Source organism: Canis aureus, chromosome 10, assembly GCF_053574225.1.
Source record: "Canis aureus isolate CA01 chromosome 10, VMU_Caureus_v.1.0, whole genome shotgun sequence".
In the NCBI taxonomy this organism is placed as follows: domain Eukaryota; kingdom Metazoa; phylum Chordata; class Mammalia; order Carnivora; family Canidae; genus Canis; species Canis aureus.
In genome coordinates, this window is record NC_135620.1 from 3542306 (window position 1) to 3563092 (window position 20787).

Here is a 20787-nt window from a genome sequence, read left to right on the forward strand (position 1 = left end):
AGCAGATGTCAGGGCAGGTGGCAGCAGCAGGGAGGCCTGGGTCTTGAGTCAGGCTCATCTGCATGTAGATTGAGAACCCCCGAGGCCCCCCTGGATCAGCCCAGTCATGCTGTGATTTGCCAAGATGCTCCGGTCACCCCAAACAGCCCTGGCTCATTTATTTTAGGTCTCTCAGTTCTGACTTCCCAGCTTGACAGATAAATTGGGTGCAGGCTGTCCTGCATTAAATTAGGTACCATTCTAATTTAAAGGAGTGGTGTCAGATACCTTGACCCAGGAGTCCTTCCATCAGGAAGCCCAACACTGTCTGGAGCCGATCAATACTTTGGGTGGATCCTTTTCCCCAAGTGATGAATGGCCTGTCTGCCAGGCCTTCCCCAGCCTCAGCCTTCCTGCCTCTTTCCTATCCTTGGGTTCTCCGCAGGGGGAGGGATGAAGAGTTACCCCGTAAGGTGAAAGTAGGAGTGAAAATGGACAGTGGAAGTACCCCAGACCAGGGGTCAGGGTCCACACTGGCCAGCTGCCCTGGGACAAATTTGGACCTCTGGCTTCTGCCTCCTCTGTCCCGTAGGATTAGAAATGCCTGGATCTCAGAGAGCTGAGGGCTTGCCACTGTGGGCTTTGGGCTTGGTGCTTCTGGGTCCTGCTCAGGCTAGGTGAGGTGATGTCTGCCAAGAGGGGCTGCCAGGTGCCGGAGGCTGTTTCTGATCCCAGATTCCATGTGTTGCCTGTCTCCCCACCCCCCGCCCCCGCAGCAGTATTGGCCTCGCCTTATTTTCTGGGCTTTGGTACCTTCAATTAAATCTGTCCTTGCCTCCCCCAGCCATCCACCTACTGTTGGGGAGAGCTTGGAACTCAGCCTGTAGGAAAGGAATTTCAAACTCAGAATAAACTCAGAAACCAGTGACCTCAGAAGATGCTAGGGAGGGGTGCCTGAGTGCCTCAGTGGGTTAAGCATCTGACTCTTGATCTCAGGTCTTAATCTCAGGGTTCAAGCCCCATGCTGGGTTCCATGCTGGGTATGGAGCCTACTTAAAAAAAAAGAAAAGTAGATGCCACACAGATTGGAAGCTGAAGTTGTACTGGAAGGTGGTGGGGGGGTGAAGATATTTCAGGCTGGACTCTAAGCCTCAGGCCTGGGCTGTGGGCTCTGGGTGGTAGGGCCAGTCCACAGGCCCAGAGTCTGGGGCCAAGTCCCTTTTTTGTGATGTCCGTGCCCATGGTCAGCATGACCCTGTGTGGGTGATTTGGTCCACAGACAGTACATTTCTCCTTGGATGTCCCTTCCCACTCAGCCCAGGGCTGAGGCCCACTGGCTGGTTGGAGGGGGTCCAAATGGATGTTATGCTGGGGTTGGGCTGAGGGCCCACGGTGACCTCAGATGGTCCAGCTTTCCATTGGCCTAAGCCTTGTCAGGGCCCAGGGTGCAGCCAGGAGATATATACAAGCAGTGTCCTTGGCTGGGCATGTTTGCTCTGTGCTGGGCCCAGAACCCTAGGACCCTTTTTTCTAGTGAACTCAAATGGGGGCTCTGATATATCAGTGTGGCTCTGGCTGAAGCAAACAGGACACATGGACTTGAAGCTCCCTCCTCCCTCTCCCAGGGCAACTCCTGGAAGCGGGTTTGAAACCACCGTGATGGGCAGTGGATAGGATGGGTCCTCTGGGGAAGGGGAAACATCTGTTCTGGGCCTTCCAGTCTGGCAGGTAGGTGTCTGGCTGGGTGTGGGATTAGGGGTAAGGGTGTCTGGTGGGGGTGGGTGAGGGTGTCCCACACAGCCCCTCCAAGGTCCTGAGACTCATTGTCCTGCTTTCCCTAAGCAACCAACAGCCTTCCTGGAGTGATCTTAGGGGTTCACCCAGCCTCAGGGAATTGTCATCACTAACTCTGAGGTTGGTTGCTGGGTTGCAGACTGCCTTGGGGAAGTGAATGGGAAATGAAGGTGTTCATGTGTCTTCATAGACTCAGGCCAGGGTCTGATGTGTGCACAGAGCAGCCTAGCATATAACATTGCTACCTTTGGGCCCCAGGGGAGGGTATTAGAAGGGTTGAGGGAGAAGAGGGGGGGACCTTTGCTTTCCTTGTGGTGCTGCAGATGTTGCAGAAGTATCTCTGCTCCACTCTGCTGGGCCCAGGAGCCTGGCAGGGGCAGGAGGGCAGAGCTGAGGCCAGGGGGTTGGGGGGCCTTTTGGGGACAGTTGTTTGAGGCATTTCCAGGCCTCCTCCATGCCAGGCCTCTCCCAGGTGCACCATTGTCTCTGCCACCCTGAGCCAGCCCTGTGCCCAGGGTGACACGATGCTGGGGGACAGTGTAACATCAGCCTCCCTGGTATGTGTTTGCACTTGGGATAGGGTCCCGCTAGGAGTTCTGGGCCTGTGCCTGAGCCCTGCCATGGCTGCCATCTGTCAGCCCTGACTGGGGTTGTTGAGGGGGAGCCAGGGCTGGCAGGTGTGGGAAGAGGAGGCCCAGTCTAGGCCGGGCTAGTACTTGTGCTGGTGACTTGGCATGTCACTCCCTCCCACTCTCTGGCTACCAAGACATACTACCACCAACCGGGTCACTTAAAGCAGCTGTGGTGTGTGATTCTGTGGTAGTTCTGGAAGGCAGAAGTCTGAAACAAGTATCATCAGGCAAAAGTCAAGTGTTGGCAGGGCCTTCCTGGAGCTTGTGGGGAGAGGGAGGAACCTGTTCCTGGCCTTTCTCAGCTTCTTGTGGCTGCTGGGATCCCTTGGCTTGTGGCCACATCACTCCAGTCTCTGCCTCCTGGTCTTCTGTGTCTGTATGTGTGTGAATCTCCTCAGCCTCCCTCTTACAAGTAAGAATGCATGTGATTGCATTTAGGGCCCATCCAGATAATCTAGAATGATCTCCCCCTCTGCACCCCTGTCTCAAGATCTGTGATCTAATCACATCTGCAAAGTCTTTTTTTGTCATATAAGGTAACGTTCACAGGTCCCAGGAAGGACCACCATTCAGCTTATGTAGGAAGTGAACCAGCACTCCTGTACGCGGCTGACTGTACAGCGAACAGGATGCACATCTTTGCATGAGGGGGCACCCTTCACTCCTTCTCTGGGGATAGTGCTCAGGTGCAACTCAGGCAGGGCCTCTTCCCTCTACCTCTGCCAGATTCTGGTCCAATCTCAGCCAGACTGCAGGGCCTGGAGAGCTTGGGCGGTGGCGTGGCTAGGCTGGCCCCAAGACCATATGCACAAAGCTGGCCTTGCTGCTGGCACTAAGGGCCTGGCTGTGTGCAGGAGGCTGAAGATCCCCATGGGGTGGGAAAGATCCCTGGATTGCAAGCTGGGCATGTGGCCTCCGTGCTAGGCACATGGTGCCATTAGCAGAAAGTCCTGCCATCCAAGGACAAGATCCACGAACTCAGAGGCTGGCAGGATGCAGTAGGCAATGCCAGTGGGGATGGTGGCAGAGGGAGAGTGCTTGGCCCAACTTTCATTTCCCTCCTTTTGACATAAACAATCGGCACAGAGAACGTGTCTCTACTAAAAGGAAAACAGTAGTGTGAGTGTGGCGGCACATGGCATCCAGCCCTAGCCTCACTGTGGGCATAGGGCCCACCAGAGGCTTCGTCCACAGGGGCAGCCCTGTCCTTGGCTCCCCGGACCATAACCTGGTGGGAATGTGGGCCCGGGGCAGCAATCCTCTCACTGTCAAGAGAATCCAGACATCAGAACTTTTATGTAAACTCTCATGATTTTAAAATGTTGCTTCACATTTCTAAAAAGCACCAAATGAGCCAAATAAATCATGGCCCCCATGGCCACCTGTGCTTATGAGAGGCAGAGGAGCAAGTGTCCTCTGTGCCCCTCTTCTAGGCCCCCGGCAGGCCCATGGGCCAGAGGAGGGGCTCTGTGCTCCTGCTAGGAGGGTGCCCTCCTGCCCTACCTTGCACCAGGCACTGGCTGGAGGAAGAGAGGTCAGACAGCTCTGTGCCCGTGACCTTGGCTGCCGCCGCCTCGGAAGCAGACTGTGCCAAGCCTCTGCCCGCGGCTGTCAGGCTGCGGCATCCTCACTAGCAGGCAGAGGGGGCACGCCGCCCTCGGGAGTGCTCTGTGCTGCCGCTGCCAAGGGAGGCCGGTGAGAGAGCGTGGACAGGGTGCTGGCACTGGCTGTTCCTCCACATGGCTTCTCCACATGGCCGGCCAGCAGTCCCTACCCGGCGGCCCGCAGCCTTTCCTCTGCTGACCCATTGCACGTTTCTGTTCATCCTGTGACATTGGCGTGAGCCAGGTAGGAGTTTTTCAGGCTTCTGAGGAGCAGGGCAGGGCTTGTCATGAGAGTGAAGGTGGAGGTAGGTGGGCAGGGCCAGGAGCCAGGGCCCAGAGCTGATGCTGGGAGCTGCAGCCTGGAGTGTTCCAGAGTGTGGATGGATGGTGTCCTGCCAGCAGTGGGCATGCCTGGGTAGAAGAGGGGCCTAAGAGAGAGTTCTGTGTCCCAGCCAGCCCACTGTGGTCTCTCTGGTGGGTGTGGGAGGAGGAGGCCCAGTCTAGGCCGGGCTAGTACTTGCCCGGAAGCAGGGAGCAGGAGGTGGAAGTGGGGAGAATGGAGTCCTGTCAGGCCAGGCCAGGGGTGGGAGGTGGGCAAGGCTCCACTCAGTGGCAGGTGGATCACTGGGCCTATGTCAGTGATGCAGTGAGTGTGAGGTGTAAGGGAGAGGCTGAGGCCTAGGGACTATGTGGAGGGGGTGCTGGCTTGCTGGGGGCCAGCTCGGGAGGCTTCACTCTCCACGGTGGTGGATGTCCAATGTCAGTTTCCTGTGATGACCAAGAAACATTACCACAAACAGTGCCTTGAAACAACACAGGTTTGTTCTCTGACAGCTCTGGAGGCCAGAAATCCAAAGCAGATCTGATGGGGTGAAAATCACAGTGTCAGTACAGTCGGTTCCCTCTGGAGGCTCAGCGGGAGGACCTCCTCCTGGCCCCTCCCAGCTTCTGGTGGTCACTGGCATCCCTCGGCTGGTGGCTGCATCGTTCCGGTCTCCGCACTCGTGGGCACAGTTTCCTCTTCTGTAGTCCATTCTCTGTCTGTGTCCTTTTTACAAAGACACATGTGATTAAGTTTGGCCCACTGCAATGATCGGGAGACTGCCCATTTCAGGGTCTTCCACTTAACTAAATTAAGGATAGGTTGAGTCCCCTTAGCCATAAAGGCGACACTCACAGGGTCTGGGGATTAGGCTGTGGACATGATGGGGGATGTGATTCAGCCTATACAGTATCTTAAGTGTTGAAGCCTAGGGTTCTGCCGGAGTGGGGAGAGAGGCCCTTGGTTGGCTTTGCACCTTGAGCCCCAGGCCTGGCTGGTGTCTGGGGGCTTCTCTCTGTGTCCCCAGCCTAGGCATTGCTGAGCTGCTCACTGGAGCCCTGTGGATAGGGCTGGCCCTCTCAGATGGTGACCTGGGGGCTCTCACACCAGTCTTGGCGTCAGGTCCTGCCCAGCCAGCTCAGAGATGCAGCGAAGACCTGGATGCCTCGGTGCACCATTCCTGGGGCCCCCGTCAGTTCCTCCTCCTCATTCTACAGCTGGGCTGTGCCTGCATCTCTGAGCCCAGAGCAAACCCAAGGACAAGCATTGGTTGTGAAACCCAAGGCAGCTGGCTGGGCTCTGGGCTCTGGGAAGCATGTTTCAGAGCTGAGCGCACCCTTGGCAGAGGCCTCAGCACTCCCGTCGCTCTGTGGTCAGCCTCCTGGACCGCTGGAGGAGATGCCAGCGTGGTGACGTGGCCTCATACTGGAGGGGTGGGTGGGGGCTGGCACTGGGACAGCAGAGGCTGCACACTCTCTCAGGCCTGGAGTTGTTTGGGGTCAGACTTGGGAGAGTGCCCCAGAGCTGTCGGCAAGTGGGGGTGCTTTCTCCCTGGGGTCCATGGACGGGGGCCCTGTCCAGTGGGTTAGGAGGGAGGAGACATTACTGCAGTGAAGACTGCCAGGCATGCCCCCTGAGACACAGACTGTGACTGGCACTCTGCCTGGCTGGCGAGGTCAGCCCATGTGCTCAGCTGCTCTCCTCAGATATAAATTTAGCTGTCCCTGTGTCTCTGGCCTGCCGTCCCTCCACCTCTTCTTCCCTCTCTCCTCCTGAGTTAGTGTGGGATCTTGTTCAGGGGTGGAACCAACCAAGTGAACGTGGCCCAGGAGAGACCTGATCTTTGCTGGAGTACCATGAACAGATGATGAGTGTGACCTGGGGACAGCGACTTGGCTCTGCCCTGGGTGTGGCCCTCACTCAGATGCAAGGGACAGTTCTCAGAGATGAGTCATGAGTTCTCAGAGGAGCCAGGCGAGTGTACCTGCCTGGGCAGGTTGCCCCCCCCCCCCCGCCCCGCTCTGTGGGGTCTCAGTTTACTCATCTGTAAAACGAGTGTCATGGCACAGAGGGGGTGGTGGTAGGCATGGTAGGGGTTAAACAAGCTCCTCCTCATCTCATCCCCAGTATGGCATCTGCTCTGTGCTTGCTGTTACCCATCCGTGTGATTCGGGCTGTTTGTCTCAGGCTCCTCTGCCCTGGCTGCTCCTTCATTCCTTCTCTTACGTTTGTGTTGCACATGTCTCCCAAAGAGCTTTTTGTTGGCACGAGGTAACCATGCCTGGTTTCCAGATAACACGCAGCTGGGGAGTGAAGCTGTGTCTGCTCTGGGTGCGTCTGGAGTTTAATTAGCAAAAGTGGTGCATCTGGTTGTTGCATTGGCCATGGGCTCTGCATGGCCTGCTCTTTGCAGGTCCTCAGTACAGCTGACTGGGATGTGTCTAGAAGAGACGTGATGTCTCCAGGGGCAACTTAACATGTCTGTGGTGTTTGTGCTTCAGATGTAGCAGTTGGCCTGCCAGGGGTGGGAGCAGCTGGGCCTGAGTATCCCTGAGGACCCCGATGAGCCTCTCTCTACGCCTCAGGTACCCCCACAGGACAATTGTGAAGGACAATTGTGAAGGCTTCCTGTGTGCTGTGTCCACACAATGAGGGGCAGAGGGACAGGTTCCCAGGACACAAGCCTCTTGAGGATGCAGAGGGGATGGGGCTACAGAGAGCCCCAGGGATGTCCAAAGGGTACAGGAGGCCCTTCCCCAGAAGCAGAACCTGGGCTTGGGCCCAGGGTCTGAACTCTGCTGCTTTGTGCCCATGAGCACAGGCCTGATTTCCTCTCAGAAATCTCCACAGGGTGTTAGACACTTCAGCTGGCTTCATGCCTAAAGTGTTTTCTAGAAAAATTTCCAATTTTCCTTGACCCATTTCTCTTTGAAATTAATACTGAACAGCGCCATGCACTTGGCCCTGAAGGAACACCAAGCTGGGAAGAGGTCACACAATTAGGGGGAATGTTGGTGTCTGGCTCTCTCCCCCTCCCACATTCAGGCTCCCCCTCCTCCTTGCACGTGCACACATGTTCACATGTGGTTGGAACTTGGGCCAGCTGCTGTGGCCAGGGTTGGGGTGTCTCTCCTAAAGTTTGAGATTTGGCCCCATCAGTCTGGGCTCAGTGCTGGAGTGTGGGCTTCATCTGGAACTGTGTGTCTGGACCACCTCCTGGGGGATGTCCAGGCAGGGTGAGGTGCACGTCTGCAACAAGGTCAGGGCTCTGGTGAGAGGCTACTCAGGATTCGGGGGAGTCCGAGGCCAGGACCAGGTGGAAGGGATAGCCTTGGAGTGGGGCCTGTGCAGGGAGGTGGATCGCACTGACTCTCGGGACGGACCAAGTAGGTGCCTGCTGTTGCTCCTCAATCATTGCAAGGGGACAGTAGGAATGATAACTGTACTCCTGAGGTAGGACACTGAGGCTTAGAGGGGTACCTTTGTTCTCTCATTCACTCATTCATTCATTCCCATTCTCACTGTGTACCCCCTTTGTGTCTGGGGCTGGAGTGGGTGCTGGGGATGAATCAGGGCACAAACCAGGTGAAGTCCCTGCTCTTTCAGAGCTCACCAGCCAGCAGGGACACACAGTGGGCCAAGGGATAAATCCGTGAATGAGATCAAGTCCAAGAAAAGGGTAATTAACGTGAGAGAGGGCAGGTAAGGGAGGGAGCTACCCCAGGCGGGAGGTGACACAAACCTGGCTGCCCCGGGAATGCTGCTTCAGATAGAGGGGGCAGCAGGTGCAGAAACACTTGACAGTGGGCCTGGGGAGGCAGGGAGGGCAAGGTCAGTGGACTTGTGGTGCAAGGTGGGCTTTGTTCTCCCAGCAGTAAGAGGCCTTTGGAAGACTTTTAGTGGAGTGGGAGCGGGGAGGCCTGGGTGGTCCTGATGGCCGATGACAGATGGAGGGCAGATGTGTTCAGGATGCGCCTTGGAGGTAGAGCTCACAGGACGTGGGTGTGAGGGAAGGGATCAGGGGCAGCTCCTGGCTCTTAAAAGGACAGCTCCAGGAGGGTAGTGGATGGTGGTGACATAGCTGAGGTGGGGATCCTGGGGGAGGAGAGGCAGGTCAGGTGGCTGGGCCAAGTGAGAAGCCAGAACTGCGGCCCATTCTTCTGAGTTCTGAGCCCCACCCCTCACATGGCTCCTTGCTGCCCTGGTTCAGAGCAAGGGGGTTTCCCAAGACAGATGATGCCGGCCACAGGCCAAGCCTATTTAGCTTCCAGACTCTTGGGTTGGGGGCCAGGACCCCAGATGCAGCCACACAGGTGGGCAGGCGGGCAGGCTCTGGCTTGCATTTGAAGCTCCTCTAGCTCCTGGAGGCAGAGGCCCTGCTGTTCAGGACAGGGTTGTAGGGTACTAGGTGTCCTTGTTTCTCTGACAGGCCAGGTTTTTCTTTCCCACTCTGCCACTTTGGAATGGGGCCCTGGATCTGCTAGGATAGATGGGAGTTTGTGAGAGTGTGCAGGGCAGGCGGTGCACCCAGCAGCAATTCAGGACGTGATTAACGTGTGTGCCCTTAGTACGATAGGGACCTCCTGACAGGGGGCCTTGGGTTCCTCTCCTTTTGCTGACCTGCAGGCCACAGCTGGAGCCAGCCCGGACACCCTGGATCCCTGGCTCCAAGCAGCTGTCAGGAAGTACTTGCAGAATGATTGAAGTGATTATAGAATCCAAGCACGTGACAAACCCACAGCTTTCGGGGCAGAGCCGGACTGCAGCCCACTGTAGCTCCCCAGTCTCTCCAGATCCTCACCAGGGGCTTTGCTACTGATATTTTACTGACCCAGCAGGGATGCAGTGCTGCTTTTTGCCTTAATCTGTGCTTCTCTAATCGCCAGCAAAGATGAATGATCTCCCCACATTTGATTACTTTGTGTGTCTCCTCTTCCTGTGTAAGTCCTCTGCGTGTTAATCTCCTGGGGTTGTACGTATCCGGATAAGCCCTTTATCTGCTTATCGACTTTCTGTCACGTTTGATACAAGCCTTTCCCCCCAGGCTCTGGTTCCGCTTCTCTATTCAGTGTTACTTGTTTTCATTGTACAAAAGCCAGTCTTTCCAGAACCCAGTTTGTGAGTGATTCTTCTCCTGCCCCTGGAGCTGTGCTGTTGGCTCAGGGATATGCATTTATAGAGGGCCTATGGGAGGACGGGCTTACCTGTGCGGGCATTCCCCAGAGCACTGCAAGCTCATCAACTTATGGATCCGTGTAACAACCCTGCTGTGCCCATTTTACAGATGAGGAATGGAGGTGCTGGTGGTCACACAGCTGGTAAGTTGTAGAGCCCCAAGTGTGACAGGGAGGAGCAAGCTCGGGCCCGGGCTGCCTGGCTCCCTGTGCCCCATCTCCTTTCCACCCCCCAGAGCTTCCTACCTGAAGGCTGGCTGTTCGTGAGACATAGGGGGTCCTCTGAACATATGTAGCAACCGAGGCTTCTGCAAGGGTGTGCAGAAGTATCTCGGGTCACCTTGCACACTAACTGTGGGGAGAATCTTTTGCTTGCAGAATTCCCAGCATTGGGAGGAATACCTGGCACACGGTTGATGCTTACATATCCATGAAAAGAAGGCATGAATATGGCTTCCCTGGAAGCCTGGCTGCATGGTCCTCATTCCTGGGGAAGCAGTTGCTCCTGGGCGGTATCTGAGGGCTTGCCACAGAAGCCTACTTTTATTATTGCAAATTACACTTTTGGCTGTGGATTCCTGGTTTTGTGCCTGCAGAACTGGAATGTTGCTGAGGACAAAGGCCCACTGGGATGTCAGGTGGCCCTGGGCCTTTCCTGCTGCTCTAGGGACACTCTGGGGGGCAGCAGTGCACTCAGGCCTCTCTGCCCTCAGGGTGCTCTGGCTACCGTTCACTGTGCTGTTGTCTTGGAACATAAACCATATCTCTTGTTCACTTATTCATTCAATTCATTCAGCAAATCTCTATAGATGACCCACATAGGGCCCAGCACTGGGCTAGTCTCTGGGATGCTGGGAACCAGACAGACATAACCGCCTCACAGCCCCCCACCCCTGCCCTCATACAGCTTGTGGAGACCTGGTTGGTCCCTGAAGGCCTGCGTGGTTAGAAATGATGGAAAATGCCATGAACTGACCACAATAACTGGGGGTTGGAGCCATATCTGAAAAGTGTGGATTGAAATTCACTGGGAGAGAAGAGGGGTGGAAACAGGGGTGAGTGTCCTGAGGGGAGTGGAATTGGCCTGTTGGGGGTGCAGCAGGAGGGCCCTGAGGGGTAGATGGTGGTGGGTCTCATGGCTCGGTCTTAGAGGGAGGGGCAGTGCCCTGCTCTAAATGGAGAAACAGCATGACCTGGTTCATTGGAGGAGAGTGAGAAGGGAATACACAGGGATCTGGGAGAAGGCCACTAATGAGGCTCAGAGGAGAGACGAGGCCTGGATCCAGGTGGCAGGGGGATGGAGGGGATGCAACGTGGAGCCATAGAGCTGTGGGAAAGTTGGGGGTCCTGGCAGATAATTGCCCCAGTGGTCAGAGGGGAGCACTGCCCTCTGGAAAGATCCACATTCCCATCCAGGTCTGTGCCAAGGTCAGGGAGGAGCCAGAACTGCAGCTCCTAGCCAGGCCCCTCCCATGCTCCCTCTGCCCCCACCCTGGCCTACAGACTCTGTGAGGTGGTGCTTGCCAGAATCATTTCTTTGCTGGGGCCCAGGCCTGGGAGGTATTTGTGTGTCTAGGTCTTTTTTTTAAAGCTTCTGTCCAGAGCTCTCTGGGCTCCCATTTGGGATGAGTTAAAATGCCATCTATAGATTCCTAGCTGGAAGGTTCGTTGGTGACTTTAGGGACTCTGGAATGTGCCACAGGGGCTAGTGTCTACCCTGTATCCTTAGTGCTTTGACAGTTCATAGGATGGGGCCAGCACTGGTCAGGTGCTGTTGGCAGGTGATAGAGTCAAGAAAACAAAGAGCTGAGGGCCATTCTGAGTGAGTGAAGGACCACAGGTTGCCCCAAGATCCCCAAAGCACAGGCATGAGTCCCTAATGGGACGGGGGTTCGAGCTGACTGAAGTTTAGTTAAGATTGTTTGGGTTGAGGGGCTCAGAGGGGCCCAGGTTATAGACAGAGGGAGTAATGGCCTGCTGGACCCTACCCACACAGCTCGGAGCCATAGGCTGGAGCTCCTGCATAGGGTATAGGAATCTATCTGTGCCCAGTGCCTATGTCCAGGAGGTGCAGAGTAGTGTTACAGGGACTTGGACCCCCACACAGCTCATAGCCCCCTAGGATGGGAGCTTGTGTCCCTGCAACCTTGCCCAGATCCCAGGAGTCAGGTATCCACTGAGGGCAGTGAGGGCTGGTTGGGCAGCATAGATAAGAGTAGGTGGGCATGGGGGCTCCTGCCAATTTGGGGTCAGCTGCAGGAAGACTTCCCGATTTTTCAGGAAAAGTCAGAAACTGTTTTTATGTAAAACTTCTTCATTTTCCAATGTTGGCAGCTAAGTCCAAATTTTCAAAGACTGTGTATGTGTCAAGCAGATCCCTGGTGGTGGTGGGTGCAAGAGGGTCACAGGGTGGCTTTAGTGCTCAGAGAACCCGAGCCCATAGTTGATCCCGTGGCAGCTGGGACTGAGCTCTCAATGCAGCCAATACTGCCTCAGAGTTGAAATGCACTTCAGAGGAATTCTTATTTTCATTTCGGGAACGTCATGAGAGACTGTTCCAGCAGTTCCGTTTCTGTGAGGAGAGATCTGCAGTCGTCGTGTTTTTCTTGGAGGCCTTTGGGGGAGCCCATCTGCAGAGCATTAGGGGGGTGTGGCAGGGGGAGGCTCCATCTAGGCTTCCAGACAGAACCTGGGTGGGGTGACTGTTTGGTAGGGTTCAGTCTCCAAACCCCCAGAAATGGCCCCCCTCCTCACCAAGCACTGGGCCAGCCCAACCCACTAGTTAGGCTGGATGCGACTGGGTGGACAGATCCTGTGGTTGTCACATCTGGCGCCGAGTCCCAGGGGCCTGAAGTTCTGCTTCCCTGGTGTGATGGTCCATTCTCAAGGCCCTTGTAATGTGGGGAGCAGATGGTCCATCATAGATACAAGAGGCTTGTGGTCAGATGACCATGTTCCTTTGTTCTGGGCGATATCCCAGGAGCTACTTACATTCTTAGCTTTCATTGCCAGTGGGACAAAACAGAACCTGAATCTGTCCTAGGGCCTTAGATAGTGAGGGGCACAGGGTCTTCATGCCCAGAAGAGGCCAGTACTGCAGGACCTTCCTTGGGCTACCTCAGAAAACTCAGTTCGGGCCCTTGGTGATGAATGCCTGAACCTCTTTTTTGATGTCTTTTGCTGGGAATATGTGGGGGCTCCCCAAGGGCTGTGGCTGCCCAGGGAGTTGAGGGAGCCAAGGGACTCAGTGTGGCCCTGTTCTGGCCCAGCCTTAATTTTCTTATTTGTAAAATCAACGGCACTGGACTAAAGCCAGGCCTCATCCAGAGGCTCCTGGGCTATATCCCTATACCTACCTCACCCCCTTCATTTCACTCACATGGTATCTTCAAAAATTGAGTATATACTTGAAAGTCAGGAGGTTTCACATTGAAATCTCAGTTTTCAGTTTCTCAGAAAAATCAGAAGGACTGGAAACCCTGGGTCTGTTCTTATAGCCAGTATTTAGCAGGGGACACCATGCGTCTTCTACATGGGGCACACGGTCCCCCTTCCCCACTGTTTGTTATCCGGCCCACCTACTCATTTTGGCCCTGCCTTGCCTGGTTGGTAACAGAGTGAGCCTCTGGGAGAAAGATGACAAACTCTTTCTGTTTCTCTCTCTTACACACACACACACACACACACACACACACACACACATATACACGTGAGCACAGAGCAGACACATCCATGTCTTCATGGAATGAACTGCAGGACCTCGAGGAGTTTCCCTGGGCTTGGTGCCAGAACATCAGTGTCTGGCTTGTCTTTGGGTGCATCCTGGACAAGTTCTGCTCCCCTGGGCCCTGGAGATAGCCTCTGGCTCATAGAGCTCCAGGGGTCACCCTGACACTGTGGCCCTTTTCAGCAGGTCACAGGACCCTTTGGGTACCTGTGGTTCAAGAGAAGGGTCACAAGGCCAGACAACCTGGGACCTGGGGGCTTGCTGTGCCCTGGGCCAGGGTGGCCAGTGGGCCTTCAACCTGCCTAAGATGCACTTTCCCTACTCCTACCTGAAGGGGTTCAACTATTGCCCCTTGAAAGGAGTTGCAGTGGGCGCCACTTCCACAGTCTGAGGGGATGGCCTTAGGGCTTTGCTAAACTCCTTCTGAGCCAGGCCCCAACTTGATCTCAGAAGAGGGGACAGAAGTGTGGGGGATCCTGAGGCTAAATGGTGGAAAGGTCTGACCTCACCAGTGGAGGGACACAGGGAAGATGAAGGATAAGGTTGATCTAAATCCAGCCTCTCTCAGGTACAGAGGCCATATCAGCTGCCTCAGCCCTGTCTCCTCTCCCCAGTTTCAGGACCATACCCTCAATTTCCCCTTGGATAAACAAGTGGCTGTGGTACTCAGGTCTTGGGTCAGACCCCTCCGCCCCCCAGGCCCAAATCTTGATTCTGAGTCATCCAGCAAACCCATGATCTCTCCTCAGGCTCTTGTGGTGGCCCGCCTTGTGTCTGTGAGTTATGGCAGATTCTAGATTCAGGGAGGGGGGCCTGTACGCCTAGCAGAGACTGGCTGCATATCAGCTCAATTGAAGTTTGAACCCTCCCTGATGGGCTCCTGTTCCTGTCCCACTTCAGTAACTAGTCTTGGTATTGCTGGGCTGTTATCCTTAGCTTCCCCTCACCCATCTAGAGCTGATCTGTGGACAAGCCTGACTAATTCTACCTTTAAAATGCCTAGAAATGGCATTACCACCCCCCCACCCCTGACTTAGTTGCCTGGCTCAGTTGCCATGGAGTCAACGATTTACCAGTGTCAGAGTACATTCATTCACCCATCCATCCGGCCATCCATCCATCCATCCATGCATCTCTGCATCCATGCATTCATCCATCCAACAATTGTTTGCCAGTGCTCTTTTGCCAGCCCCATGCTGGGCATTGAGCATGCCTGGTTTGGTCTCTGTCCCTGAGGAGTTCCTATTGTGGGGAGAGGCAGACAAGAGGATGAACCATGACAAGTGCTGCTAATGCTCTGGACAGACCTGGGATATGGGCAGGTGATGTTGTCCTGGTCAGGTGAGGTCTGGAACTCATCAAACTAGGACTGCTCTAGCCAGGCCCCAAGGCTGGTAGCTGTTCTGGGGCTCCAGGGATGAAGGCAGAGCGTGCTGGCTCAAAGTACAGACTGAGGTCCTGCTACCTGGATAAATTCTGGCTTCTCCCTTTGTCTCTCTGTGCCCGTGTCTTTAACAGAAAAGCAGAAATAAAGGGTTTCCACTTGGTAGGATTCTGTGGAGGATTAGACCCCGTCAAATCTGTGCAGAGCCCCACGTGGGCCTGGCATGTGGTAAATAATGAAGTGTTGCCATGAATGGATGGGGAAGTCCCACCTTGGGTCTCCCCATGACTGCTCCCATTCCAGAAGCTCCTCTGAGGTGCCTCCCAGGGGCCACAGCCTACAGATATTGCAACTGCCCTTCACTCTCCTGATTGCTGCTGACTCCACATGATGTGGAGGAGAAAGGCTTCCTTAGAGAATTCTTGAGGCTGTGCACCTCCAGCTCCTTCCCAGGGGTTGCTGTTCACATCACATTAATTCAGCAGATGTTTTTCTGGGATGCTGTCCTGTGCCCATCACAGGGATGGGGCAGTCTTGGACCAGACCAGTTTGCCCTCCTGCCTTGCCAAGTCAGGCATGGAAAGCAGACGAAGCATGGGGCGATGGGTCTTGAAGTAGAGGGGGCAGTGAGGTCTTGGGGGTGGTCATCAATTCTGCTTGCTACACAAGGACAGGCATTCTGGAGAAGATGGTACTGGATGGTCCTGAGAGACTGGTCTGTAGAACCTCTCATTAGAGCCTGTTCTGTGCACCCGGGGCATTCTAGAGCTGGGCAGGAGAACTGCCAGCCACAGGCTTTGTCCAATGCCATAGTATGTTGTTCTCTTGCAGTGGCACAAAACAAATTGAACAATCTGAGCTAATATTTAAGAGGATTTGTACACATGTATGGATTTTCAGCTTTCTATGAGAATTCTGGATGCTTGGCAGCACCGGACTGCCCTGCTCTCCCTTATGATGCCAGAGGGTGGAAAGGCTCTGGGTTGGAGGATGCTCACTTCTCTCTCAATCCCCACCATCTCACCGACTCCTCAGCCTGGAGCCTGGGGCTTGGGATCCTTCATCATTGAGCCCCGTTGTCTCTCTTTTAGCCAAAATACATTTCTCTGCATTCTTGGCATGATCACAAGTTGATAAAGGAAAGCCAGGCAGAGAAGGTCTGTGAGAGGGAGAGTTCATGTGACCTAGTGGCTTAGAGAGTATTCTTCATATGATCCCCTCAGTTGGCTTCACTCATTGTCTCCTCTGGGTTCCCATAAGCACATGAGTTGCTGCCCCTGAACTTTTATTAATTTTTTGACATATAATTCACATAAGATTCACCATTTTAACCTCTTTAAAACCTATAATTCAGTGGCTTTTAGAATATTTACACTGTGGTATAACCATCAGCACCATTTAGTTCCAGAACCTTTTCATCCCCCTAAAATAGAAACCCTGTCTGTACTCACTGTATCAATCACTCTCCGTTCACCCTCCCCTCAACCCTTGGCAACCACAAATCCACTTCCTGTTTCTACAGATCTGCCTATTTTGGACACTATAGAAATGGAATAGCACAGTCAGTGACCTCCTGGGTCTGGCTTCACCCCTGATCTTTTTAAGTAAGCTGTCTTGCTGGCATGCAGGCTCATGGTTCACCCACGTGGCCAGGTTGACTGGTTCTCTCCTTCCATGTTGGCTGGCCTGGCCCCTAATTGTGTCTCTGAGGTTATCCCCCTGCCCCAGTCTGTAGGGCCATGTTGCCTCTTCCAGAGCCCATGCCACGCACCTGTGCCACTGACTACTCCTCAGACTCCTGGGCTGGGGCAGGGGCCCAGCCTCCTGGCTCCTTCTCCTGACTTGTCTATGACCATGACCACTTCTCTGTTGGGTCCAGGTCCCTTCCAGAAGCAAAGATGAAGGGGCTTTATTCATTTATTCAGAAAACATTTAGTTTAAGGCCCTGTCACATGTGCCCTCAGAAGGACTTCAGGGAGGATGTATGGTCTCAGTGTGTGTGGGGGAGCAGATGTGCTTGGAGACATGAATATGAAGTACTGCTGCTGCTGAATGTACTGGCACTGAATGTAGTAGAGCATGACTACTACAAGTCTGCAAAGAGGCAGAGGGAGGGCCCTGCTGGGGCCGGCTGAGTTCAGGGGAGCTGCATCTCATTTGCCCAGTCCCATCACCAGATACACAGATGGGCCTGGGATCATGTCACGACAGTGGTTGTATCTCACATGCCTAGAATAGGCAGCAGTGTGCATTTGTGATGTCCAGGGGCATAACACAATAGGGAGCAGTGGGGACTATGGTAAAAAAAAAAAAATCCAGCATATAAAAATAGAACTACTCCTACAATCCGGTTATCAAACTACAAAATGCAGAATACAAAAATACAAAAGCACTCATTCAAAGGGATACATGTATCCCCGTGTTGATAGCAGTGTTATCAATGGGCAAATTATGGAAACAGCTCAAGTGTCCATCGACTGATGAATGGATAAGGAAGATGTAATTATACACACACACACGCACACACACACACACACACACACACACACGGGAATATTGCTCAGCTATCAAAAAGAAGATGCTTGACATTTGCAACGACATGGATGGAACTAGAGTATAATGCTAAGCGAAGTAAGTTAGAGAAAGACAAATAATATATGATTTCACTCATGTGGAATTTAAGAAACAAAACAAATGAGCAAAGGGAAAAAAATACAGACTTTTAACTATAGAGAACAAAGTCATGGTTACCAGAGGAGAGGTAGATGGGAAGATGGAGGAAATAGGTGATGGAGATTAAATCGTGCACTTATCATGATGAAAAAAGTAAAAGAAAATAATAAAATAAAGTTGGCAAAAACAAATTTAACACATGCTTCCGTGGGAAGGTGGCCTTCCCCAAGTTCCTGAGGGGAGATCAGTGGAGTGGACACTGAAGTGGTACTCGAGGTTCCCTCCAAGATGGCATGCCAGCTGGGGTGCCAGTCAACACTGGTGAAGCTCTATACCTGAAAATGTTAGAATCTGAGAAATAACAACACAAACCTTCACCCCAACCTCCTCTCCAAAGAGAGAAAATAACAAAACAAAACATTAGAACCCCCTGCAAAGACTGAACTGGTGCTAATGTTGATTTGGAACTGGTGTGGGTATGTGTGAGTGTGTTTACAGGTGTGCACATGTCCACAGGGCAGACCAGCACACCCGTGGGAGGATGGATTAGAGAAAAGTTGAAAAGGAGAATGGGGAAACCGAAAAAGAGAGATAAAGAGAGAGAGAAAAACTGAAATAATAGGTTAAGATAGGAGAGTCAAGTCCAAATTTATATCAGTAATCAGAGCATGGATCAAACTCACCAATTCAAAGACAGATATTGTCACAGTTGATCAGCCAAACCAAACCCAAATGCAAAAGCCAGTTGTGTACTATCGCCAGAGGTACAACTAAACCATACATACAAGAAAAGGTTGACAGGAAAAGTATGGAAACCAGAAATACTGCACAGCCAAAGAAATACTGCACAAGCCAGCACTGGGATATCAGGCTCAGACCCAGTTGACTCAAAGTGTTGTCAGGTCACCGCCTAATGAGAACAACTTCATTTCCCCAGGATGATAGAGCACTTCCAAAGGTTCATCCAGTCCTTCAATATAGCAGCCTCAACATATGTGATGTAAACTTTGTTAGAGATAGAGAAACCGACAAATCTATCCTCATTTTGGTGAGATTTCAGCCATTTTTTCCAATTAGTGTTGGATTAAGTAGACAAAGCTCGGCAAGGACAAAGAAGTTCCTGAATAACACAACCAATGAGCTTAATTTGAGGGATAGATAAATTCTGAGCCTGACAGGTGGAGGGTAACTCATTCTTCCTGAGACCACATTTGCAACATAAATCTGGTTTGTTAAGTACAGGTCTCATAAAAGTTAAAAGAATGGTTTTTTTTAAATAAATTTATTTTTTATTGGTGTTCAATTTGTCAACATACAGAATAACACCCAATGCTCATCCTGTCAAGTGCCCCCCTCAGTGCCTGTCACCCAGTCACCCCACCCCCCACCAACCTCCCCTTCCACCACCCCTAGTTCGTTTCCCAGAGTTAGGGGTCCTTCATGTTCTGTGTCCCTTTATGATATAAAAAATAGTGAAAGGGAATAAAGGGGAAAGGAGAAAAAATAAGTAGGAAATATCAGAAAAGAGTGGTTCTAATGCAGGTCCCATTTCCTCACCGTCATACCTTTCAGCTTAAAATTAGCAACCTCCATGGCGAAAATTGCCATCATTTGGAATTAATTAATTAATTAATTAATTAATATTTACTCATGAGCGACACAAAGAAAGAGATGCAGAGACATAGGCACAAAGAGCTTGATATGAAATTCAATTCCAGGACCCCCCAGATCACGACCTGAGCCAAAGGCAGATGCTCAACCATTGAGCCACCCAGGTGTCCCTGGAAATTTTTTAAAAATAAAACTTTGAAGGAGTTTGTGGATCTGACAAGAAATAATAATGAAACTTTAAGAACTTTTAAAATCTGATTAAAAGAAAGCACTAAGTATCAAAACTTGGTTGAAAATTTATATTCAAAAAGAGAAAGGCTGCAAATTAAAGAAATCAATCTCCAGTTTAAGAAGATAGAAAAAGGCAAATTTACCCAATGGAAAGTAAAAGGGAACAAAATAATACACAATGAGACCCAAAATCAATGAAGCAGAAAACCGCTCAGTTCTGATGATTATTGCCCCTATGAGGATGCTGGCTCAGTATTGTTGGATCTTCTGGTTTCTCAAGAGAAGTCAAAAATGTGTAACTTCACAAGAAATTTCTGCGTGAAGAAAAATATGATGTGGGCTGTAAGAAACACATATTTTTATGGGCCCTGCCTTCTAAACAGCTCCACGAGGGGCTGTTCACCTGGGATTTAACAGAGGGTGGCAAAGGTGACTCAGTGAGAAGGGCCACCCTGGCTCTGGGTGGGTACTGAGGCCAGGCCCAGCTCCTGGGATCCAGGGCTACCTCTGCACGGTGTGTGTTCCTGGGCTGTCTCTTCCCCTGTGTTCCTGCTTCTGTGTGATGGCTACAAACCTAAGAGAATTGCTGGATCATATGGTAATTCTGTTCAGCCTCTTTTTTTTTTTTTTTTTTTTACAATAATAAACTTTTATTTTATTTTTTCTTTATGTTTTTAATGGAGTTCAATTTGCCAACATATAGCATAACACCCAGTGCTCATCTCATCAAGTGCCCCCCTCAGTGCCCGTCACCCAGTCACCCCCACCCTCTGCCCACCTCCCTTTCTACCACCCCTTGTTCATTTTCCAGAATTAGGAGTCTCTCATGTTCTGTCTCCCTCTCTGATATTTCCCACTCATTTTCTCTCCTTTCCCCTTTATTCCCTTTCACTATTTTTTATATTCCCCAAATGAATGAGACCATATAATGTTTGTCCTTCGATTGACTTACTTCACTCAGCATAATACCTTCCAGTTCCATCCACATCGAAGCAAATGGTGGGTATTTGTCGTTTCTAATGGCTGAGTAATATTCCATTGTGTACATAAACCACATCTTCTTTATCCATTCATCTTTCGATGGGCACCGAGGCTCCTTCCACAGTTTAGCTATTGTGGACATTCTGCTAGAAACATGGGGGTGCAGGTGTCCCGGCGTTTCATTGCATCTGAATCTTTGGGGTAAATCCCCAGCAGTGCAATTGCTGGGTCGTAGGGCAGGTCTATTTTTAACTCTTTGAGGAACCTCCACACAGTTTTCCAGAGTGGCTGCACCAGTTCACATTCCCACCAACAGTGCAAGAGGGTTCCCTTTTCTCCGCATCCTCTCCAACATTTGTGGTTTCCTGCCTTGTTAATTTTCCCCATTCTCACTGGTGTGAGGTGGTATCTCATTGTGGTTTTGATTTGTATTTCCCTGATGGCAAGTGATGCAGAGCATTTTCTCATGTGCTTGTTGGCCATGTCTATGTCTTCCTCTGTGAGATTTCTCTTCATGTCTTTTGCCCATTTCATGATTGGATTGTTTGTTTCTTTGGTGTTGAGTTTCATAAGTTCTTTATAGATCTTGGATACTAGCCCTTTATCTCTTCTCCCATTCTGTAGGTTGTCTTTTAGTTTTGTTGACTGTTTCTTTAGCTGTGCAGAAGCTTCTTA

The 20787-nt window shown here is 52.0% G+C and overlaps 1 protein-coding gene across 1 annotated transcript in view; it reads left to right on the forward strand.

Moving 5' to 3' along the window:
* ADAMTS2 (ADAM metallopeptidase with thrombospondin type 1 motif 2) overlaps positions 1-20787 on the forward strand; it is a 225139-nt gene that overhangs the window by 73814 nt on the left and 130538 nt on the right. The window lies entirely within an intron of this gene.